This window comes from Lethenteron reissneri, chromosome 23, assembly GCF_015708825.2.
Source record: "Lethenteron reissneri isolate LAM-NWPU_2019-01 chromosome 23, ASM1570882v1, whole genome shotgun sequence".
NCBI classification, from domain to species: Eukaryota; Metazoa; Chordata; class Hyperoartia; order Petromyzontiformes; family Petromyzontidae; genus Lethenteron; species Lethenteron reissneri.
In genome coordinates, this window is record NC_083801.1 from 2,911,607 (window position 1) to 2,937,554 (window position 25,948).

General features: G+C 44.8%; 1 protein-coding gene across 1 annotated transcript in view; it reads right to left on the reverse strand.

The window, feature by feature from the left end:
* The window catches only part of LOC133345849 (mitogen-activated protein kinase kinase kinase 13-like), a 138,441-nt gene that overhangs the window by 55,247 nt on the left and 57,246 nt on the right, over window positions 1-25,948 (reverse strand).

The window sequence follows — 25,948 nt, forward strand, 5'->3', positions numbered from 1 at the left end:
GACAAGTGACGTCGTTAACTGAGGCATCGTTGTCCTGCTGCTACTGCTACTAACACACGCGTGTGGCACCCACGTGCTAGGCGTATCCTCTCCTTGCCTCCTCCTGTAAGAAGAGCAGGAGGTCCGGCGTCGCACGCGACTCTTCTAAGGGCCGCGTCGTGACATTACTCACATGCATTGCGGCTCTTGGAAAATTGAGTGGGGGGGGGGGGTGGTTACTGAATTCGAAGAAAATCACAGCTCTTCTTGTTGTTTAGGTTGCCGATCCCTGCGTGAGAGACATTCCTATATTCCGTGGTGTGTGTGCATCGTCAACGAGTCGACGGGGATATCCTGCTCAAGTGAGCATTCAGAGCGACGCTCATCATCAACCGTTAACAGCCCTGAACCAGCAGTGGAAATTCCAAGTTCCTATGGCGGGGGACAAGTTTATCCATGGGACAACCACTGTTTACCTCCCCATGAAGTGGTACTTATTTTGTCGATCCTTTTAGGATGATGATGATGATGATGATGGCGAGTTAACTTTCCAACCAGGATTTAAATGAGAAATCTTCTGATTGCAAGCCGCTAGCTGCACCATTGTGCCACTATATACACTGTATATATGTATTCACATCAATAGCGTATGTTCATTAATTATAAATTACAAACTTTAAACGCTTGAGTGCATGTCATATGCTTGCCACGCAAATGTCCTACATACATGGTGTAATTTATGAACCAATTGTGTTCAAGGTGGCATACGGTAATTACTGTAATATGCTATGTTGATTCATATTTGTTACCATATCAGTGACAGGTAGAGTATTGGACAGCTGTATTTTTTTAAATAAAACAACTCAACACCGGCTCACATATCAATGTGACCTACAGTCCCTGCGATAGCGCTCAACGCAGCAGCATGTCTCCTGACTGGCTCTCACCGCAGTTAGATTTTAGCGTTTAATGGAATTGATTGTAGTTTTATTGAATTAACTTTCTCACCAGAAATGTGTACCAAACCTGCAATCATTACCTATGATAGACAAACTTTATTGGACATCGGGAAGAAGAGCGTCGCTTGCTTACCCAATGCTGCCTGCCCGGAGACGACCCTTTGTTTACCGGACAACAGCATAAGACGAGAGACGCGGAATAAGAGCCGGTGTTCAGATGAGGAGTAGAAAACGTCCTCACCATACTGCAATGCCGAGCATATTCTTGTGCAACGCACAGTCCCTGGTTAACGAGTTGGATGATGTGCGGGCCAAGATCGAATTCCAATGGGAGACACGAGACTGCAATGGTCTGTGTTTCAAGGAAAGCTGGCCAAATGGAATTATCACAGACGCATCCATTGGACTAACTGGCTTCTCTCCTTTTCGCCACAAACGGAAAAGGTGACGGATTGTGTGTGATGATCAACTCATCTTGGTGTAACGTGAGTAATGTCTCCGTCAAAGCGTCTTTGTGTTCACCAGATGTGATCCTATCATGCCGCCCTCAATAACTCTGGAGATAATTTCATGCGATTGTTTTGATCGCTGTGTACGTCCCTCGGAGCGTCAACACCACGCCGGCTATGGACGTATCGCACAAAACAATCTCTGCACTGGAAACCAAACATTCGGAAGCTGCTGTGATTATAATTAGGGACTTTATCAGAGCAAGCCTTAGGAGCGTACTCCCAAAGTTTTACCAACATGTAAAATTCAACTCCAGAGGAGACGCCATCTTGGATCATTGTTATTCAATGCTGAACAACGCCTACAAGGCATTCTCCCGCCCAGCGCTCAGCAAGTCCGATGACAAAGTCATCGTGCAGCTGTCAAAGTACTGCCCTCTCTTAAACAAACAGGCTCCCACTACAGGAGTAGTCTAATTGTGGTCAGAAGAAGCAAGATGACAGACTCACGGATGGCCTGGAGGATACAGACTGGGATATGTTTAGGGATGCGGCCAACGACAGAGTGGAGGAATTTGCATCGACAGTGTGCTAGATCATATCAAGTTCTGAATGGACGTTGCTGTGCCAACCAAGACAGTCCATTCTTACCCAAAAGATAATCTCTGGGTTAAAAACGCAGCAGTCAAAGCAGCATTGATGTACCGACACAAAGCAAGCAAATCCAGAGACCCTACTGAAAGCAGGAGAACCAAATACGCGGTCCGAAAATCCATCAAGGCGAGCAAGAGACAATACAGAAAAAAAGTTGGAGGCCCTGTACTGTGACTCCAACTCTAGGAGCCTGCGGCGCGGATTACAGTCCATCACAAACTACAAGGGGACAATAAGCTGCGAGGCAATCAACAACGCCTCCCTCCCCGACCAGCTCAACACCTTCTACGGACGGTTCGAGGCCAACGCAGCAATCCCTGCACCCCCAGCTCTACAGTCCCCCCTGTCTCCCCCTATGTCCCCCACCTCCATCTACCCCCCATCGCACCGACCACAACTCTCCTGCAGGTGTTCTTAGACTCAACAGAGGCGAGGTTACAAAGATCCTCCGGCAGGTTGGCACACACAAGGTAGCCGGCCCAGAGGGGATACCGGGGTGTGTCCGCAGGGCATGCACACCCCAGCTTGCCCCTGTGTTAACAGACATCTTCAACCTTTCCCTTGCCCAGGCTGTTGTTACAACATGCATCAAGACCTTTACTATCATTCCAGTCCCCAAAAAGGCCAAAATTACGTGCCTTAATAACTACAGACCCATAGAGCTCGCCCCCATCATCATGCAGTGCTTCGAGAGGGCAATCAAGAAACACATCCATCCTACCAGATACACTGGACCCCCTATAGTTTACGTATCGCACTAACAGGTCCATGGACGACGATATTGTTATTACATTGCACTCTCCCACCTGGAGGTGAAGGAGGGTAACTCTGTGACAATGTTGTTCTCAGCATTCAATACCATAGTGCTCTCCATCCTAATCTCCAAACTGGAGGCCTTGGGTGTGAATGCCACCCTCTGCAGTTGGGTGCTGGAATTTTCTAGCGGGAAGACCTCAGGCGAAGGTAAAGGTGGGGAATAACACCTGATCTTACCTGACCGTCAACTTAGGTGCCCCCCAAGGATGTGTACTTAGCCCCCTGCTGTACTCCATCTACACTATCGACTGTACAGCCAGGTACGGCTCGAACGCCATCATCAAGTTCACCGACAACACGACAGTGGTGGGCCTGATCGCCAACAACGGGACAGATCCAATCTTCATCCCTCTCAGCCCTGTGGTCCCGATGGTTCTACCATGCATTGTGCTTGACACGTGTGCCCCAGAAGTTGCACGATAAGTTATCTCTGTCGGCCCTTCAAGTTCTCAGCACACGCACTGCTCGTGAGAGTTCTGCTGTTTGTTGCTGACCCTTGACGTTTTTAGCTGTTGGGCCTGTCCTGTGCTCGGCAAATACATTTTCTTTATAGGTACTGCAATAGATTTGAAGAACACAGTAATGCAAAAGCTTTTAGCAATTGTTACATGTTTACCTTTTGATCTTGCTTGAGTAGAGTAGTATACCAATTCATCACTGCCACACTGTTTGTAACTTTTTGTTTTTATTGGATCAAAACACATTTTTTACTTATGTAAGTCCTTCCCGGGTGCTTTTTGGTGTAAAACTTCGCGGCTATGGCAAGAACACGAACGTAGATCAGCGTGCTCACTTTAATTCGTGAGGACAAAGTGTTTACAGCCTCAAAAGGTTTCCTCCAAAACAAACTCCACTCTTGAAGCCCTTTACGGGCTTTGTCAAACTACTCCAGATGCGTTTATGTTTTTTGTTAATGCAAACATGTCTGTAGATGTTGAACTTCGTTTAGCCAACCGCGCTAATCGGCGGTAGTGGGGCAGGGACAACAAACTAAACAAAAAAATCAGTTCTAAAGAAACTCTTTGTCAATCTAGATTTAAATGTACATAGCTCCAGTAGCTTCATAATATCCGAAGGAGGAGCATTCCTGATGGCCGCAGAAGCGCTTATGAAAGTGCACGGTGCGATGAACATCTTTGTTCGACGGTTAGCCAGAAGCCGCTGCGAGGATGACCAGAGTTTGCCTAATGGTTTATGCTTCTTGACGAGATGAGCAGGGTATTGTGATTCATTTGTGGCTAGCACTTTGTGTGTAACATGCAGCATCGGCGTGCTTACCATAACGATTAAAACCGGTGACATTGTTATTTTAGAGCCTCGGAGTGAACATCCATTAAATTTAATTGCATCTGCCCTCTAGAAAATGAATGTTTAAATGGGAATTGGAGAATTGCAAATGTTTTTATGCTAATTGGGGGTGTTGGTCTCACACAGAATCTTCACTGGCAAGGTCATGTCCACAGCATCTGTATCTTAGAAGATAAGTCGCTTTGTCAGTTGATGTCTGGGCCTACTCCAATCAATAATGAGGAGCTTTCTTATCATTGTTTACTCTGGCACGGCAGCTGCTTTATCGTAATCCATTTTCCATCTGAGGTTGAAGAGCACTAAAATATGTACTAAAAAGACCAAGGCTAGTTTGGTGGAAATACTGCTGTGGTAAATGCATTAAAGTGCACACAAATATAACAAACAAACAAAATAACTTTTGCTTAATTAGGCCAAAGATACCTTGGTCGGGAATTCGGCCACCGATTTGGCATTCACACGTAGCGACGTGTCACCTTCTCCCCCACAACTATAATCGCATGCTGGAGATTGAGGCTTGTTTATGTGCATGAAAGAAATAAATGACACTGCAGCAGCTGCGGATATAGCTAACCAACTCACTCATGGCTTGGATAAAGCCGTGCACAAAATAGCAGAACACCTCCCTGGTGCGGGTTGTTGGGTAGCTGCGAGGTGACAGGGCGCTGGGCTGCCGCCCAACTGCTGAGCAGCTGGGCGAGCCACCAGCGATCAAAATTAATTCTCAAGTCGGCTGCGGTCGATGGTCTCAGCCAAGTGACCGCCGACTGTAAATATATTTTAAAAAACACAACCCACCACATTAAAGTTGGCTAAATTCCACCTCGAACAATTAGAAATGGTAGTTTGACAGTAAAGAAATGCTCTAGGAGTCAGTTGGGTGTGTGAGGGGAAACTATTGCCCCCGCGTGCTAATAAGAGGTAACTTGAAATGGTAATATGAAGCTCTACAGGGTAGTTCTGGGATATCTACAGAAATTCCGTGGGGCCGTTCTGTAGCGCTGGGTGATGCGCGGCTCCCTTGACAAGACATCCACCGGGCGGTTAAAATACAACGTGGCCTCGTTCGTGTCTTACATTTATTTACAACACGTGCGTTCGAGTTGTGGCGACAACAGAGACAAAGATCCCCCCGTGTAGCCTGTAACCGACTGTCGGGGGCAAGTGCCTGTTCGCGAGTAGCAGCACCTACGCAGGCCGGCACTGTGGCACACGAGGTGGTGGGTGGCCACCAGCACCACGTCAAACACCACCACGAGGACACACACATGCAAGCGACCACTGACACTGACGGGGGGTGGCAGAGCGAGAGCACAATAAATTCCTTGCAAAGCAAAATTAAGATTAGAAAATGTAACATGAAGATAACATTTACGCCCCATTGGCACATTTTACGTGACAACGGATTAGCGTGGGACATCTCTGCTGGTTTGTGACACATGCGGGCGTGAGATAACCCTCGGATAAACCCTCCCTCGGCAAGCCTTTATTGCCACAATGGATTAGCCTGAGCTGCACGCACAGACAGTGCTGAGGCCGCACCGTCAGACTACACCCCCCACCCCAACAGAAGCCACTTTACCCTAATCATCCCATCACTCTTTATCAGCCCCCCTTTGCAAATAAGGTCCAATCTTACAGAGGACCTACCCCCTCTGCTGAGGACAACAACCCTTTGGATGACCCCAAAGAGAAGTGGCAGTCTGGCGTGAGCTGATGTCACCGACGCTGCCATAGGTTTAAGTTTACTTTGATTTGTTACACGGATGATGATGATGATGGCGGTGGTTGTCCGGCTATTTTACGCGGAGAGATCCGTGATGCTGCAAACTGTGAGCATGGCAGCAGCAAAACAAAGACAACAACTTCAACATTGCAGAGAATGAGTACAAAGGAAGTGTTTATAGGTCGAATTCCGCTCACAGAGCAGTGTGCTAATCATTGCACTGTCACTCCATCACCCATTTTACTAAAACGTATTAAAGAAATAATATTTTATAATGGATCATTATGTTCCAGTTTTCAGCAGAAGGATGAATATTTTATTTTCAAAGGTTTGAGAATGGCAAAAAAAAATCAAGTGTATTAGCTTGTTCGACGTGAAACTGTGTAAGCCTAAATATCGGTCAGAGGTCAAATGTGGGTCATCTTTATTATCATATACTGTACACAAACGTGCGTGAATGTGATGTACTGCAGGACTTTGTATCTCCAGAGAGACTGGAGAAGAGCACATAGAGTGATGTTCTATACACAGTACATATGCACAGCGGATCTATCAATCCACCTTTAAACACTGAACGTACGATCATTTAAACATTTCAGCAGTAGAGTCATACGGTAACTATGTGGCCAACCATCCCAATGCAAAAATTACACGCAAATGACTCAATTGGAAACACACAGCAGCAGTAGCATCAACATCGCCCCCAACTACTAAAACTTGGCAAGGCCTTCCTGCAAAAGTATTGATACTCAGCGAGGCGTTCCAAGGTAACCAAATGCAAACAAAAACTGCATTCAGTTTCATTCACATTGGAGATCATCAGCAAAATACAGCCCTACAACACTGCTCTATTGGGTAGTAGGCCTATTTTATAGGCTTATTGACCATGTCAGTCGATGCTCACATAAACACATTTGCTGTTGATGGGCCTGTTACGCCGGCTTCCATAGACTACGAAGATAGCTACTATGTGTGTACACGCACTTCATTGTGAAGTGAACTAATATTTTCGCTGGGTTGCACGCATTTTATGCTGGCTGTAAAGGAGTCTCGTCACACGGAGATGTGTAATTTCAGGAGTCGGGACAAGCCCTATATTACTATAAACTTGCAGAAAATAAGCTCATCTCAGCAGTTTAACGTGATATACAATGTTGCCCAATATGCCAGCGGTTTATAGGGACAAAATTAATGTTTACATAGCCAACGAAACAAAAAAAAGATAGGCAATAAATTACAAAGTAATACAATATATGAACGTTTTATGATATAGCAAATATGCTCAGGTGCAGAGTCAGCAAAGTGGCATTTTTGCACGCAATAAAATATAGCCTCGTATTGCGCCCTGCGCGCATGTTATTGTGTAGATCCTCTGGAAGTTAGAACGTCAGCGTGAACTTTCCCGGCAAATCCTGCAGAGAGACGCTTCAGATATCACCTTCCCACCCCACCAAGGCTCGCCATGGCTTCACGACACATCGACTGTACAGGAGGAGGCTTACCCAACAGTGGCTCGTGTGATTGTGGAAAGCTTCTTCAATTACAGAAGCAATATTGTATTGGCAAATGTTATCTGAAACCATAAAATTACCAGAATGGTATTACACACTGGCATTCATTGGCTGACCCCACACATTTGGGAGTTAACAATGCGTGGATGAAAATGGCTGGAGTTCACTGACTGCGATGAAAGGATTATAACAGCTTTCTGGGTCCTCTGCTGTTACAATCAGGCGGTGTACCATTCGTAAATCACTCGCTCACTACTCGGTTTAGAGTGGCAATCGCTCCCCTCTCACTGGTCTTGAGACTGCTGTAGTTTAGTGGTGGAAATAAAATAAAATAAACTCCTGTGCAATGGAGGGAAGGAAGGGAGTTGGTCATCCGTGAAAATGTAATTTAATACTTTAGTGATTTTGACCTTAATGTTAATTGCCTTATGCATATTTTTAAAAAAATCCTCAACAAGTGTAAAACCTAATTATCTATCATTCGTGACATTGAAGTAGTTTGATAGTCGTCTTTTGAGTTTTTTTTTTGTAAAAATCGTGTTGAGACATTCTGCCCACGCAAATAAGCACTTAAAGGCTCAATATTTTACCTGTGCTAGTGCACGCTTTGCTTATGTATTGCTGAGTGCATTATTATTTTCTCTGCTCCATTTTGCTTAGTACCCTGCCACCACATCCTGCTCCCTGCTGCATCTGACGTTCACCTGTGCCTGCGTTTTGTTTCAAAATGAAACTGCACTCAGACACTGCATGAGTTCACAGAAGTGTTTGCTGGTGCCCCAGCAGACACTGCTGGCGTTCCACGGTGGCGAGATGTTAACTACCTCGCCTGGTATACAGGAGGTCGTGGGTTCCATCCCGACCCTGACGTCTATATATTTGGAGTTTGCATGTTCTCCGCGTGGATTTTTCCGTTTTTTTCCCTTCCACATTTAGAATAAATATGCGTTTAGAGTATGTGGCTGTTACACTTTTCCAAATGATAAGCCACTTTGTTGAACTATTATTTGTAGGCAGGTCGCTTCTGACAAAACAGTTAAATCGCTCAGTGGGCCTTACCTGGTCAAATAAAAACATTACTTAATTTTAGTTTAGAATGGCACTGCATTGGTAGGTTACGTTAAGCAGTGTTATATAACATTCTGTGTGCTGTGTACATTTTCACCACGTCATTTATGAATTAATCTTCCAAATATGCTTTGGTCAGCGTGGAAGGATAGGTTCAAATACCCCCTGTAGTGTGCCTCTTCAGAGCTCCCCCAAGTGGTGGCCCTTCTGCCAGCAGTGGCATGAGTGAGCAATTGCAGGGCCGCACCTTTACCTTCCTTCCTTCTTTCTTTATAAACTAAAGGTGTTCAAATTGAGTGACCTAGCGACCTTGTGTCTCCATGCCGTGCTGAGCTTGTGACATCTACTCGTGTCATCACTGGCCTGATTTGATTGTCCTTCCCCGCAACTCCGATTAGCACGGTTGGCTAGGTACGGTGCAGAGGAGGTTCAACGTACAAACATGCACCGACGTGATTTTGAAAGTGATGGCAACGAACGGAACGTCGGATCGGAATCTGCACGGAATGAGTCAAGCTCGCTCTGAACTGGTTGTTGAGAATAGCCAGTAGTGCTCTGACGTGGCGTTAGCCCCCCAAAGGGAGATATATTTATATACAGAAATTAATGATATATTGACATTTAGGGGGAGTGTGTGCAAACATTGTTCCAGACGATGGAGATCTTTATAAGCTGGAGATGATGTTGATGTCAGATTGCTTGGCAGATGTGTTGTACATTTGATTGACACGTTTCTGGCACAGACCTCTAAGGCATCTGCCGTCAAATGATCTGAGCCACGTAACGACAGCATTTTTTAAAATATAATAAATTGTGTTCATTTGAATGAAACTAAATAAAGAGAACCTATTTATAAACAGATCAGGGCCTATTGTGTTACTTCAGGAAAATTCACAATGGATTCTTAAAAGCACTTGTAAATAATGATCTAAGATGCGTGCACAATGACTTTTGAGGTTCATTTTAACGTGGAAGTAAACCACAACGGTGCGTATGGCCACGATGTTCCTGTATTATATTTATTATAATTTATTATATTTATGCTAATTTGTTATATTTATGCTAATTTATCCAGAAAAGCCTCACCGAGGCTCATCTCTATTAAAGGAAGGTGTCCTTTCAAGTTTTCACAGGAGGGGCGATGTTGCTGTTGTGTAAAATCCCAAATGAGTAATTTGTAGGTAGTGTTTGGGGTGCCACGGTGGAGACATGTGATCTCCCGCACTTGGTATACAGGTGGTCTTGTGTTTGGTCCCGACCCTGATGCCTGTATATTTGGAGTTTGCATGTCTCTTCCCCTGGTCGCGTGGATTTTTCTCCGGGTCCTCCAGTTTTTATTACACGCTTTTATTTAACTCACTCTGTCTGTTGTTGTTGTCGTATCCTCAAATCTTGTAACTCAATTTTAACCCATTTTCCAATGTGGTATCGACTGCAAACTTCGTATACTTATGTCTTACTGATGACAATACTATATTCTATCATTGAAAATAAAAAATACTAATTTTAAACCATCTTTTTTATATGTTATGTTTCGGCTTGTCCACGCTCAACTGACATTGGCTGTAATTGGCCACGGCCCCTTACGTTATGGCAAGCTTCAGGGCCACTTCCTGGAGTCGTGGAGTTTTGCCATTACGAGTGCGGTACATTTCATTAAAGCGTGTTTTTAAAAAAAGTATTTTTAAATATTACTTATTCCCTTCACATTTAGAAAGGTGCAAATAGGGTATTTGGCTACTATAAATTTGCACGTGATAAGCCACTTGGTTCAGCGACCATTTGTGGCCAGGTCACTTCTGAAAAAGAGCTATACAGCTCAGTGGGCCTTACCTGGTTAAATAAAACAATTGTTGACGTTTTGTTCAAATAACTTATGCATTGGGATATTTTACCAATACAGTAGCACTTACATTGTATGACTTTAAGCTTCATGGATGAGAAACGTGCTTTAAATGTATGGCCGTGTGCGGCATTATAATGCACTTAATGCGCTGGTGATGTCACTCCCATACGTCGTCGTAAGTCAATGCATTGCCATCACACGACTGTGAGTCCTTCACACGACTGGAAAGGCTAATTAATGTCACACAGCTTAAGCAGTTTAGGTATCTGCCTGTACAATGTGAGCTATTTGCTTGTACTCCTAAGAGAGCATCCTTTAAAAGGTGTGCGTCGTAAACATGCATCTCTGTCGGAGGGCGGAGAAAGTGCTGCCCTTGGTATAGATAAGAGGCCACGTCTCTCTCCACGGAACCGAGGTATCTGACACAGGGCAATGCCCTGTTCTGTGAGAGTTCTAAATTGATCTTGATTTGAGGCTTTCGTGACTGCAGGAATTCATACTCTTTGGTTTTTTCGGTAAAGTCACGTAGGTAGAAAATGTAAAAAGACGACCGCTTGTTGTTTCGATCGAAACGTCGTGATTTTTTAATTTTATATCTATGTGACTTTACCGAAAGAACCAAAGAGTATTGTTCTAAATTGATTATTCATCCTGTGACACAGAAGCAATAGCACAGTCGGGAAAACGATGGGGGAGGGGGAATTGACTTTTTTTAAAGCATGCATTGCCACTGGACCAATTTTGATAGGACTACAATCCACTCAATAAACACTGGATTGTGATCCCTGATGAGGTGGAGCTGTCACATAGCGTGCGACTGACAACCAGTTCTAGAAGCTGACGGTCACGTGGAGACTCTGGCTCCCATTGCAGGAACGTGTAATTTCCACCACTGGCTCAGCTCGGTAAAGTAGGCAGGCACACTCCTTGCTCATTTGGACATTACGGCACTGATTCATATTAAAAAAAGACAAATCAGTTGGCATGTGTTAATTTATGGCCACGAAAATGAACGTGCGTTAGCGCGTCTCCTCGCGAATCAAACCTCATGGGAAGTGGGCACCGCGGCAGAGCCCAGCAATGGCGGAAAGTTTCCACCGATTGTCTCATCTTATCTCTTACATAGATTCATACAGCAGCGCCTTACTCCAAGGCGCTTTGCAACAATTATTAAAGTGTACGTACAATGATAATGGTTGAGATCATTAAGAATGTCGTTATTAAAAGTGGCGGTGTAGTTATGGTGACAGGAGAACAGGTGGTGGAGTGGTTAAAGAGAGGTTGGGGTAGTGACAGGGTAAGGGGTAGTGATAGAGGCTGGGGTAGTGATAGGGGTTGGGGTAGTGATAGAGGTTAGGGTAGTGATAGGGGTTGGGGTAGTGATAGGGGTTGAGATAGTGATAGGGGTTGGGGTAGTGATAGGGGTTGGGGTAGTGATAGAGGCTGGGGTAGTGATAGGGGTTGGGGTAGTGATAGGGGTTGGGGTAGTGATAGGGGTTGAGATAGTGATAGGGGTTGGGGAAGTGATAGGGGTTGGGGTAGTGATAGGGGTTTGGGTAGACCTGGTCGTAGCTGGGGGGTAGGGACAGGGAGCAGCAGCAGCAGAATGATGATGGGCCAGGGGAGAAGATATCGGGGTTGTCTGCAGGGAAAAATGTAACCAGTTTAGTGAAGATGATTGTTGTATGTGCTGCAGTGGGAGTTTGTTGTGCGGAATTGACTCAGTCCCACCCTGGAGCCATGGCCAGCACTTGGAGCACCAAGACAGCGCGTGCGGTGGGGGTGTGAGATGGACAGAGCCCGAGCGGTCGGCTTGGTTCATCCGCGAAGCGAGCACGTGTGGATGTCAACTCGCAAGGCCTCTGAATCCCCCCTTGGCATTCCTCAGTTTTAGTTTTTTTAGCCCAATGGGCCTCTACGCCTCCTGCCCGGCGAATCGGGCAAACGGTTGCACGTCAATTTGACGATGCAATCTCTCCTTTGGCAGAGTTCTCCCACCACGGTTCTGCCAGAGCACCAGCGCCAAGTTGCTCGGCAAATCTGGCCCACTGCCTTTAACCCGGCGGATTCCGCCACCGCCGCCGTGCTGCACAATGATGTGACCTGTGGAAGCTCGTTTAAAATAACCGATTGCAGGTTAATTTCCGACCCGTAATTACACCAGTGTTCTAATATCCTGAGTTGACATTTATGGTGCCCCAGGTCAGTGGCTTTTGGCTTTTATGTGAGGACCAAAAAGACAACACAAATTTATACGAAACAGCGAGCGGATTGTGTAAAAACGCTATAGAACCTCGTAAAAAGTGCGCAAAGGCAGTAAAGAAAATGGAACAACTGGTCCAGTAAATGAGCTCCCGCTTTGCTTCAATAAATCCATTCTTTTTCAAAGTTTAAATATATACCCCTGTATTTGGAATCAGATGTTCCCCATGTACAGAATAACTTAACCGTGGTAAATATGACCACATTTATTATCTCTAATTGTTGTAGTTTAGACACAAGATTCAAATAAATGTTAACTAAAATGCACAATCAATGTTAATCCTCCAAAGCATATATCAATTACATAATATGTGGCAGTACAGTACGTTACTGGCAGTGTAAATTATTACGTTATCATGGACACTGTTAAAGTGTTGGTTGCAAAGTCTTTGTGGTATGTGTTGTAATTTTCTGGCTGGGATAGGAACTCCGTGTCTCAATGACAACAGATGAACACCACAGCAGCAGCATTGTCCCGTGAACAACAAACACAGAGCACAATAATAATCATCAGCACACGCACTGCAAAACACAACTACATGCAGCAGCAATATCACGGGACCTTTCTTATGTTCAAAGTATGAACATAAGAATAGGTGTTCCCCTCTCTGGCAATAAAAACAGATGTTAAGATGTTCAAACAACAAATCGATAACTTTTGCAAGGTTTCAAGTCTGCATTAACCACACGTACTTGTGAACATGCAAAGAAACACGTTCTGATAATATATGGCATTGTCCCCGAGTTATGAATGCTCTCGTACGTGCATCGTCTTTGCACTGTTTGCCTTTTGGCGTTCTCTGGTCTGACACTGGTGAGACTAGGCCATAAAGAAGGCTGTCTCTCGTGTAGGCCAATCAGTTTCAAAGACTGCCATATATTATCAGAGCAGGTTTGTTTGCATGTTCACCACAAGTGCGTGTGGTTAATGCAGACTTGATTCCTTGCAAAAAGTTTCTATTTGGTGTTTGAACATCTTAACACCTGTCTTTTGCCAGAAAGGGTTAAACCTCGTTTTGTTTTTCATACAGCAGCAACAGGGCACCAACTGCACAGCGCCGCGTCAAAACTCGACTGCACACATCACCGGTACATTTGTAGTGACATAGAATTGGTCACTATGTAGCATAGCGCTGGCTGCTGGCTGCTGGCAGGCAGGGCCAGATTAAGGCACGGGGCTTTAGGGGCTGTAGCGCAGTGGCCTCCGTCAGCTGGAGGGCCTCCAGAGATTTAAGTGAAAAGCTATTTCATTTGTGAATGCTGAATTTTATTTGTTGTTAGCCTTGTAAAAATAATGTTTCTTTTTCTTTAACTTTGTTTTATTTTTAAATATGACTGGGGGCCTCACAGGACCTGTAGCCCAGGGGCCTACAAAATCTTAATCTGGCCCTGCTGGCAGGGAAGGGAATCTGCAACTTGTAGCAGCCATGACTGACAGCAGGCCACGTGATAGACCCGAAAGGGATCTAGGATAAAGGTTACGGAAGGGACACGTCGAGAGCCCGCTAGTAGGTTCCAGAAGGGGGGCGTGGCCGGGGCGGAGCGAGGCCATGCTGGAAGGATAAAAGGGGACCCCGAGCGGGAGCTCGGGGCTGTTGTTTGGAGTGGCATACCCGTCGTCGTCGTTGCTGTTGAAGATGGTCACCATCGCCGCTGTTGTGTGTAGGCTAGTAACCAGTGTAGAGTTGCGTATAAGCGAGAGACAGAGAGTGTGTAACAGTGTAGGGTGTATTGTATGAAGTGTACAAAGTGTGCTCGGTGCTTAATTAAAGAATTTCCTCCAAGTCAGTCACTACACATTGTACGCGAATTGCAACGCATAACACAGAGCTGGTTGCAGGCACAAACAATGCAGCAGGGAGAAACAGACTATCGCACAATGCGTGACGTTAAGTATAACATTGGAACAGCATTGTGCGTCGCGTGCAGGGCCACGATGCGAGCATTGCGTTCCATGCGGCCACGGTGACTGCAGGGTAGGTGCAGCGGACAGATTGGGTCCAGTGCCATCACCATTACCACCACCATCAACATCATTCCATTTCATGAGCCTACGCAAAAGCCTCAGAGCACGTGACAAATGCAATAAACGAGTATTGATGAAAATGCTAATTAGGTATATTACTAACTAGGAAAAAAAAGCCAATTCGATGTGTCATGCGTGGTAGGGCACAGTCCTAATCAAGCCAATGTTGGCAGCTTTGCGAAAATCGTATGCTTGATAAATGCAGATGGCCTGTAGAAGTCATTACAGCAAAGTAGTTTGCAGACCTATATTTGCATATATCATTTTGTATGATTGTCTTTTTGCATGGACTTTTTCCAACTGTTATTTGCAGCATGATGAGCCAAAGCTCCCACTTGAAAAAAAAATAACAGAGCGGTGCGACTACTGCCCAAGGTTTTCACAGAACTTCGAGAAGCACAAGTGGCCTTTTAAATTTCACGCAAAATGCTACCCGCAATTTGAAATGAATTTAAGGGAAGCTGGCCTTGGGAATTCACTGCCTGGTCACCGATAGTTGCGCTGAACGACCTCCCACATGAAAGTCTGATTTTGCACTCAATGGGGTTCTCCCAGCCTATGACCGCGCATACACCAGCGGTGGGCAACCTGCAACCCACGGGCCGTATGCGTCCTGTGCAGCCTCTCGTGGTGGCCTGGCCTAGGTGCATCTTGAGTGGTGCATGGGGTCATGATTAGTGCACAAGCACGATGTCAAGCTTGTTGCCTTCCGAGGTTGACCATGACTGCTATAAACAGATAGGGTGAGCCACTCAGTGTAGTTTAGTGCAACCGGTAACATAGGCCCTTAAAGGATGCCAGGCCTATTCTCAGAATTTGTATTTATCCTGGAAGAATCTGATGAGCTATGAAGCTCTTTTTCACAGATGTCCAGTAGGGGCTCGTCAGCGAGTTACATCATCGACCAATACTGTCATGTCCCGGGTCAATCCCTAATCCTACAAATAGCTCTGTTGTTCCGGGAAGAACAGTGATTCACTTTATGCACATCTGCTAATATCACGATAGAGATATAAGTGAAGTGAATTGGTAAAAATGGACACAAATTAAAATGAAACAAGTAATTAACGACATGATAATCCCCCATCGATGACACTAACTGCAATGGACACGAGCGGAAATGCAAATGTAATGCTGTGCCTTAATCAATGCTCAACGCGTGTGTGATTCTATAACGCTCGCAGAGAAGGTAAACAATTGTGGCGCAGGCCTCCAGGGAAGCCGCTCGTGACGATGCCACAACTCGAAACCCATGGCGAATGGCCCTACAGCCACAGTGGGAAGGACTTATGTCTGACCTAACTTTCTGTGCAGCGCTCTTGAATCCTTGTAAGATTAATATCCGTTGCAGCTTACTTACAATAGGACCGGTGATATGCAGTGACTTAAATGTTAGGATTATTCAATATCAAGATGTCACCATGACCAAAGCCAGGTTGGCAAGAGGGAGCACTTCAAAATCATAACATTTCAATAGATTTTTTCCTCCTTGGCAGCTACAAACTCCTGCCCACACCACACAGAACAGGACTCTGGTATGAAGTCTCACCCTCTTTCAGACGAGGTCTGGTCTGCTATCTGGAATTGTTTTGTCCACAGAGTCAACTCCACCACGCTTAAACTCACATAGTAAAAATTCCTAGAAGGTGAATATTACACTAATACGCAAAGTGTGAAATACTCACCTTGGGTTAATCAGTGTTGCCCTTTGTGGTTTCCAAGATAACATTCTTACAAATGAACATGGATTTTAGTTACGCTCAGATGTGCAAACTGTGGCATATTACCTGTTTAATTAGGCCAGCACAACATCAATAACTCCATGACTGGACATTTCCCTAACTTGGTGTCACATTTTGAGATCGATTGTAAGCATCTCCGCGTAATTTGCGGAATATCTGAGGCTCAATTGTGACAACGTTAATCTTGAGGGTATGAAAATATTGTAAAAGTCGACTGTGGCCACGTGATTCAGTGAGCTGTACAATGCCGCTGATCTTGAATACCTTCGGTTCTATTGTGAGGGAAGGGGCAGACGTGCACAGGTGGATTTGGAATCCATTTATGTAAACTCCTTTTGACAACATAAGATATGGGGTTTCTGAAACGTCGATTAAAATTCTGATTTCCACTTTATTCAGGTGTGACCGCGTGTATCACTTCATCATCCGGCTGCAGCTGCCGTTGTTACAGTCTGCTGCTGCTGCTCATTCTGCTGTTGCTGCTACTAAACAATCCGCCTATTCTACAGCAAGTGGTTCTGTGCAGTCGGAATCTGTGAGCGTCACAGCTGTACTCACTGTTACCATTTAGAATCGTGTTATATTCCCACTCCTGATTTGTTGTTTGCCTTTGTCGTCTATGGACACCGGGAAGGAGAGCGACTTAAGAACGACCGGTAGTGAAGTCACATTTAAAAGCTTGTGATAAACTGAGTAGTTGATACTGGGCGGATGTTTCCCCCCCCACCCCCCCCATCTTTTTTTGTGAACGTGTCTTAATATTTTCAGTCTTGGGGGCTACTTTGTGGTGTTGTAACGCAAAGATTGCTATTCTTCAAGTGGGATGATTTTTGTTTTTGTCAGCAGCGGCGGGTTAACTCAGGATGTCGTTGCAATTGCTGGAGTGTGTTTTACAAACCTGCCTCCCCTTTACCCGATTTTACTGTGACTCTGGACAAATGTGTTACGTTCAAATGTCACCACCGCTGCCAAGTTTAATGCTGTTTTTTCTCGTTACCAGGTGTGAAACAAGCGGAATTCCACTATTTTTAGGCATCTCAGATCTGCATAATTGAATTTCGATTTAAAGCTTTCGTGACTGCAGGGATTCATATTCTTGGTTCTTTTGGTAAAGTCACGTAGAAGGGAATTTTTTTTTAAGAAAAAATAAAACATACAAAAAAATTAATATTCTTGGTTCTTTCGGTAAAGTCACGTAGAAGGGAAATAATGAAATAATAGAAAATATCAAAATAAAGAAATTTAAATTATTATGTTTTTTTTTATTTCCCTTCTACGTGACTTTACCGAAAGAACCAAGAATATGCATAATTGAAGTTGATAATTACCCTATGGATAACCTCTGGCCTTCGCACCTGATTGGCATGCATCCCTCTATTTGACCGAAACAGGAGGATGTCTCCACAACATTAGCTGTCGCCTGATGATGCTGGCTGTAAATACTGGAAAACTGTACTAGTCACGATTTGTACTAGTCACGATTTGGCATGTTTTGTTTATGTGATTAAAAACCTTTTTAATTGGTGGCGGGTTTAACGACAAATTAATATTTACGCGATCTAACTCAAAAACCTCTATCATGGGCATCTGATATCCTGACTCAAAATGTATGATCACGATATTAAAACAAAACAGTTGAATGTGTCATCACGGGCACTGGTACCACAACTGCCACCTCACCAAGATCCCACAGCTGCTGTACAGTGGGGACGCGGTCCTCCAACATCCAACACAGACCGTTCTCTTAGGGGCCATCCATAAATGACGTCACGCGATTTTGGACGATTTTTGACCCCCCCCCCCCGCTTCGTCACACGGCGTCACAAAAAGTCAGACCCCCCCCAAATATGACGTCACAAAACTCTGCCCCCCCCCCCCAAAAAAAAAACATGCTTCAAATCGCTTTAAACTATTGTCATTGTAGTGCGTATTTAATGTGGCGCTGCACTCTGATGTTGTAGGAGAAAACATTTATTTAAACGTCTATTTAATTAAGTAGAACGTGTTGTCTATATTTATTTAAAGTTGCGCATTTTGATGTGACGTCACATTTCTCAAATCACCCCTCCCCTCGTCACACATCGTCACAAATGTCTGACCCCTCCCCCCCTAGGTGCGTGACGTCATTTATGGACGGCCCCTTATTACGCGTGGTGTTTTAAAAACGCTAATTGGATATAACGCGGTGGATGTATTAGCGAACACGTTTTTTGTTACAACGTGGATGCTAATTGCATGAAACGCGAATGAGTGAACGAAACTGCGTCACGCGAGTATGATTAAGCGGTTGTGCGGCTGCCTCGGCGTAGCATCACACGAGGCAGGATGCTGCCGGATGCTTCTAGATGCTACCCACACGCCTCAAGTCTTTGTTCACCTTGCATATACATCTCACGTGTTATCGCGGACTGTGCTTTACCCTCCAATCAATATTATTTATTATAACGCGATTTTTCCATAGCAAGGTGTTCTTCAGGAATGCAACTACCACGTTATAGAACGGACTGTATAACTTGAGTAATATTATAATTGAACATGTTAAACCACGTAACTATACAAGTCGTAATGGACATTTATATAGAGCAATACAACTTATATTATTTTAATACCAAAATATAAATTTATATATATATAAATACGATAACTGTCAGAGGCACTCAAATTGTAAATATATACAGGGCAGAACGTTCAGGTCAGGGTGTGCAGTTTGTGTGGGCCTGTTTCAGTCAAATGTTCGGGAATCATTCACCTGGTTCAACCGCCAGTTGACCCAAGTACAATGTCTTGAGGCCTTAACTGCAGTTATTTTATTTGAGGCAATCCCCCATTTGTATTACTCTTCATTAACAACCATTTACAGTTGTCCCAAGCTTTGATAGTGATGCCCATACCGCTCTGAGTTTGTACGTACAACATACATAGCCAACCGTGCTAATCGGAGGTGCGAGGGAAGGAGAACAAACTAAAGAAGCAGCAGTCGCCCGTTCATCTTGAGCTCGCAGCGGAGTATGGCGCGTACTGGCAGCCTTGAAAACGATAAAAAAAAACACATTTAATTTTACCAGATAAGGCCCACTGAGCTATACAGCTATTTTTCAGAAGCGACCTGGCCACAAATGATAGCTCAACGAATTGGCTTATCATTGTGGAAATGTATAGCAGCCAAATACTCTAAACGTATGTTTGTAAATGTGTAGGGAAACACCGGAGGAGCCTGGAGAAAAATCCACGTGGCCACAGTGAGAGAGACACACAAACTCCAAATATACAGCAGGCTTCAGGGTCGTGATCGGCCCCACAACCTCCTGTATACCCGGCGAGGCAAGTAACATCTCGCCACCGTACGGTCATTGACATCCAACTTCCTGTCGCAAATCACAGAGCGCTGCGTTTAGCCATCTTCAGAAGGGGCTCCATGACTCACGCTGCGCATTCGCCACGTCCCGACGGCGGCTCATGTTTATTTATAATCACAGTGCCATGAAATCTGCCTGCAGTCAATTAAACATTCATGCAGCATTCGCGACCGTCAATGTTATCTTCGGTAAATCCTTTGCGTTTAGCTTCGTTGCATTGGTTACGGTGGATTTGGTAGAGGCAAAGAAAACGGCGCTGCGTATAGCCACCCCCTTTATTGCCTAGATTGATTCAGTCGAGTGTAAGGTCTGACTCACAGGCCTATTTGAAGAATACTAATGTTCTTGCTAATAGGCTTGCTCCACTCTTACACGTGCTTAGAGGATTTAGGGCTGGGGCGATTTCATTAACGTGCGCGCGACACAAACGCCTAATCCACCTTAGTGTCACAAGCTACGGCGGCGCATGCAAATTCAAATCACCAAGGCCAAATAAAATGTCGCTCGTCCTCCGGCTTATTTGACTCCACAAAAGCCTTTATAGTTCCATGCTGCCTGCCTATTAAACGGCAGGGTCAGCGTACGTTTTTGAAATGGGAGACTCATTGATTTAGAGGCGTGGGAATTTGCTCGGATTGTTCCAGGTGTTTGCGTGTCTTTGCAAAGAGATTGACTCACAGCGTGTACAAGACACGATATTGGGAAGGTTTCATAGAAAACGTTACAGTTGTTCCTCGGTTAACGTTTTTAATCCGTTCTACGGAAGCTACTGTTAACCAAAATAAATGTTAATGGATTATAGGAATTACATGTTAAAAGCATTAATCTGTTTCAAGACGATCGGATGTTGACCTTTTTGACTCTAAAAAACCTAGCGTATAACATTTAAACACTCAATATTAATAAATACACATTATAAGAACATATTAAAGGATTAATATTCTTCATTTTAGTGCTCGGATTGGCCGAAATTACCATTAATAAAAATGTTAACGTTAGTCAAAACCATGGGGTCCCTATGAAAGACGAAATGTGAAATGAAAACAAACATTAACCGATGTCTCTGTTAACCAAGGAACTAATGTATTGCGATCGTTCGTTGTTGTAGCTTTCTGACCAGACCCTACTGGACATCTGTGAAATAGAGCTTCATAGCTCATCGTACTTCTCCACGATTAATCAAAGATTCTGAAAATGCCAGCTGTTGGAAGTGGTTCGAAACTCGCTCGTTGCCACACGAACGTCAGAACTAGGAGATCGCGCAATGGAATTGAGCACGCATGGAAGGACATCGTTTCGAATTTCAATTAAAAAAAAATGTGCGCGTGGAAACGTGGAAACGGGCAAAGCTTCACCTCTTCTCTATTGCCCATTCTCTTCCTCTTTTCTGCCCTCGCCCCTCCACTCCTCCCCGTCCCTCCCCTTGCCTTTCGTGATCCCCGAGCACCCCTCTGTCCTCTCTCCTTGTTCGCTCCAGTCAACTGCATCACTCCTTTCCCTCATCGTTTTCTAAGCTACGCCAAGTGCCTTGAGCAACAACAAAAATACGAGTTTGGAATCTGACTGAGAGACAGAATGAACACACGGTTCCAGGGAACGAATCCAAAGCAGAGACAGTATATTGACTTGAGAAGAAATAAGTGGGCTTGGGCAGGACGTATGCTGGGGCTAATAGGGGAGGCTGGTGATAACATAGCAGCAAAAATGGGCAAAAACTCAAGAAGACACCCACCAAGGAGACACGAAGCAATGAGTTTAACCAACGTGCAGGAGCAAGATGGATTATTGCATCGCAAAGAATGCTGATGGCATGCGAGGCTTTCCATCCCACAGTGGATTGATCATGGCTGTTGATGACGATCCGCACAGTTTCAGCTGATTAAAGAGCACATGCATTTTTTATGAGCACTTTCAGTGTTTCATGGAAATTTTAGACAGCAACTTGGGAGTGTCAGCAAGAATTCTATACAAGTCCTCTGAGAATCTCGGCAAGAACCTCCAATAAATCTTCATTTTATTCCATTGGACTGATCAAGAGACCATTTACAATTATGGCTACACAGAACAGCGCCGCAATCTACAATTTGCGGCTGGGCAGTTGTCGCCCCAGAACTACTGAGCTGACACATTCACAAGGCCCTGCATGCACAGCCCTAACCTCATTCACATGCCAACTGGCCCACACCAGCCCCAAAGGCAGCCACGCGGTATCTGTGACTGCCCAGCAGATGCCCAGCAATGCAGTAATTTACACGCTAAGTTTTACAGAACAGTCTGTGATGCCCCTTCCAGGATTTAATGCGACCAACGGTTCAGGGAATATAGACACAAAGACGTAAAGCTACGTACGAGAGGTCTTATAAACAAGCCCAACATTGGTGTTGTTGGTGAATTTTTTGGAAGTTTTGATGCTCCTTCCCATGCTCATTGCACATTACGTGTTCATTGCTTGAGAACCCAAGAGTTTTGCTCCACGTGTTTGAAATGCCAGCATGGCATGCCCCACAGCTGCCTGGGTGATGATGGTGGGGTCGCAGTAGAGTGGACCGTATTGCAGGGTGAAGCATTTTGAGTGGAGGTGAATTCGTGGTTTCTCACACAATTTGACGGTAGGAAGGTCATTTTGCAAGTTCACACGTAGTTCTATTGCCCGGCTGCTCGAGTACTCATTGTGAGTTTAGTCATTAGAGAGGCCTACTAAGATATGAAAGCAGAACGTGGGTTCTGTGCAAAATTGGGCCAAATTCTGAATAAAAAAATGAAATGACCAAAAAAATAAGCAGTATTGTCATTTATCCCTGAGTCTCTTCTTTTCACATGCAGAGGTATCCATGTGGATGTTTGGCCACCTCGGAGCAACCTGTCTACAACAACAACCGCCATTCGCCACTAAGTGGCAGTGACGTCACCACGACGATTGTGCCAGGCTATGTGCACCTTGAGGCCACGTGATGTGTCGAACGCCCGCCCCGTGACCTCCTGCCACAGGTCAACTGACTGAGACGACTGGCTGATGCACCACCTGTGCCCCCTACTGTGCCAGCTTGCTGTGCTTTAGCCACCTGGCACTCCGCTCGTTGTTGTGAGTGTCGCTCCTCCACCCTCCGTTGTTGTTGGAGGGCGACTGTCTTCATCTGCCCAGTAGCATCCTTCACGAGCCTCGACTGATTTGGAGTGAGACCTCTGCTGTTAAACCGGAGCCGGTCATGAGCACACTGCCAAGGTATGGGAAACTCTCCACTCTCTCCACAACTGCCCTATCACCAATTGGGAGTTGTGGGGGTGGAGTGTCCAATGGTACAATATACCCAGGCAGGTGCTTAGTTTTGGTGGGGCTGATGGTAAGGCCCTGGCTACAGTGCACACACACACACACGCGTACTGGGAGAGGATGTGACAACACGGGCTTCTGAAGCCACTCCAAAGTTTAGTAGTCAAACCTGGGAATGTGCTGATTGAAGTGGCATACAAACGGAGAGTACAGTATATTTTGTCCCTGGAGTCAGTTGATCACCAGGTCAAAACCATCAGCAACTTGTTACACTTGAGAAATTGGTTCAATCTCGGAAAAGTGACTGAAACCCGGGATTTAAATCCAGGGATATCACAGGTTACCACAAAGCTACAGCGTTCACTTCTGTGAGTCACCCAGGTACCCGTCATCATGGTCAACTCAAAGCAAACAATAGTGTCTCTCACACATTCACTTTAAAGCAAAAGGCACACTTGCCCAAGCCTCGGTTTTATATTAGTCCCCTTAACATACATTTATTTCAATATCATTGTATTGGCTCTGCGGATAATACTAATATTATTCAACAAGTGCAACATCTGAAATATCAACAATTTTAATTCTTATAAATTGGGGTAAAACAAGCCTGTCTTCATTTGTGCTCAATCTGTAAGTCATTGCAACTGTGCAAGTTCACTGAACCAACAATATTGTGATGCATTATATAATTGATAACTGCTGCGGTATTTGTAGAAAGCACACCAAGTTTTAAAGGTCAAATACATATTTAAATAAAGTACTCAGCATTTTAAATATATTTATTATTTTACTCCTGCCACATTTGTTGCAGTGGGGGGGGGGGGGGAGGTCATTTTGCTGCTGTGCAATCCCAGTTGAATAAATTGTAGATCATTTTTTAGCATTGGGATGTTTGGTCAATACCAGTTACATTAAAAACTTTATATCGTTATATTTATTGAGGCAATGTGCAGGCCCAATGCATCACGGTGTGACGCATGTACACACACCGTCAACATAAGCCCAACCGGTTATGAAAAGCAGGGGATAGAAATATGGAGAACAAGCTCCCTGCAAACGAGATCAATACCAGTTACATTTCATCTTCAGATTTATTCTTATTTTGGGGATGATACCAGTGAACCCAGAGGAAACCCATGCAGAGTTGGGGAAGAACATCCAAACTCTACACAGCACTTAACCCAAGTCCTTCTTTCCATGAGGCACGAGCGTTACCACTGAGCCACTGCCCGATGATGAATGCAATCGTGAATTTCTCAACCGGAGACGACAACTGCGTTGATTAAATCATGCGCGTTGTATGATTGCAACCTTGAGCAGGCTTTAGCACTGGGCTATGTAGAAACAGACGGCTCGGGGTTATCACATTTCAGTGCAAACACTCAGAATCAAAACCAAACGGCTACAGCTGCATCACCTCCGAACATCTATCGTCTCTGCAAGAGCGACGGTGACGTCGCAATTGTCGTCATTTCAATTTGCAACGTGCACAGGAGTCACTAGCTCTGGATGAGAGAGAGATAGAGAAACCGGCACAGAGGTGCGAGGCACCACAGACAATACGGAAAGGCAGCCAAGCAGGGAACTCACACAAAATTATCTCCCAAACTCTGTGGTCCTCTACATACAAAGATGGGGAACACGCTGTGGTCCTCTACATACAAAGGTGTTATCGGCCAATTAATGTTTTTACGTGTGGGAGAAAACCTACGCGTTCAAGGGGGCTAAACTATCCCATACAGATGGAACAGATGGAGCTTCCACGCGTGTTGCACCGCATTCTTCTGACGGGAGTTTCAGAACATTGGTGCCATCCGCCAACCATGGCTGCCGGTATCACCCGCCCGGCTAAGTAGGACAAAGTTATTTTTGCACAGATCAGCAGATGCACACATTCTGGATGAACACGCGCACACACACAATAATTATGCAAAGCATTTTAATAGTGCTGAAAAAGTGTTTACAGCTGGAGTGCATTTTTCCAAGGAAGACGTGTTTGGAGCTCATTAAGGAAAACATAAGAATTTCCACAATTGATTTATGCCAGGTTTTAAAAACAGGAACTGAAGTTTAAAATCACATGGACAGATGTGTAATGTGACTTCAGTTTTACGTAATGCGTAGACATAGCATGTTTCGTGACACATTTTTAATCAAAACCGGTTAAACTCGTATTTTTCGTAACTGTCGTGGCTTTTAATTAAATCCAATGGATTATTTAAATGTGATGCACTCCGCGTTAATATGAACATTAAACAATTGTTTAATGGGAAGACGTGGTGGCGAAATGTTAACTACTTCGCTTGATATACAGGAGGTCGTGAGTTCGACCCTGACCCTGACATGGATTTTCTCCGGGTCCTCCAGGTTTACCCTCCACATTTAGAAACTCGCATTTTGGAGAATTTTTCTGCTATAAATTTCCACGCGATGAGCCCCTTTGTTGGATTATCATTTGTGGCCAGGTCGCTTCTGGAAAAGAGCCATACAGCTCAGTGGGTCTTCCATGGTAAAATACAAAGGGTTTTTTGGTTGTACATCTGCCCCAGGTATCGGTGAAATGAATCACACGATCCAGCAGAACGATGGCACGAGCAGTTAACTACCCACGTGACCTTTGCACTCTTGAAGGTCGTCACGCCACGAGAAACGGCCATGGAAGACTCTCGCCGTGTAACAACAGCCCCTCGCAGGGCGTGCAACGCGTCAAATTCTCTTTGCAAGGCACTTAATTATGAATACACTGAGGATATTCAAGCCAATGTTGACTGAGGCGTAAGTAAGAGAGATGTTTCGGCTGAAGATTGCCAGGACAGATTTCAGAAGCTAGGCGACTAAAGGCAAGGAGGCATTTGTGTAAAAGGAGACAATTTTCAAGGACACGCACATCATTAACTCATAGCTGAGCTACAACAGACGTGATACATACTATTTTACATTTAAATAGTGCCTTAGCTCAAGGCGCTTTACAGAGT